Source organism: Vigna radiata, chromosome 9 (genome assembly GCF_000741045.1).
Source record: "Vigna radiata var. radiata cultivar VC1973A chromosome 9, Vradiata_ver6, whole genome shotgun sequence".
Taxonomy (NCBI): Eukaryota; Viridiplantae; Streptophyta; class Magnoliopsida; order Fabales; family Fabaceae; genus Vigna; species Vigna radiata.
The window spans coordinates 15,631,558-15,631,876 of NC_028359.1; positions in this window are offsets into that span (position 1 = coordinate 15,631,558).

A 319-nucleotide genomic window follows, 5' to 3' on the forward strand; every position below is an offset into this window, starting at 1 on the left:
TTTTAAAAACCTGCAGGGGAATATGCCGCGGTTGTGACCTGAACCGCGACATATAGTGTTTCGTTTTAATTTTTTTTTTTTAAAAAAGAGACATATGGTCGCGGTTCTTGCACTAACCGCGGCCTATAACAGGGTCTTATGCCGCGGTTGAACCGCGACATATAGTGGACAATTTTTTTTTTTAAAAAAAGGATTTAGGCAGCGGTTCATTGGACAACCGCGGCATGTTATGAAACTTATATACCGCGGTTGTAACCGCGACCTAAAGTCTTTGACTTACTACTGCGGCTGAATATGCCGCGGTTCGTAAACTGCGACC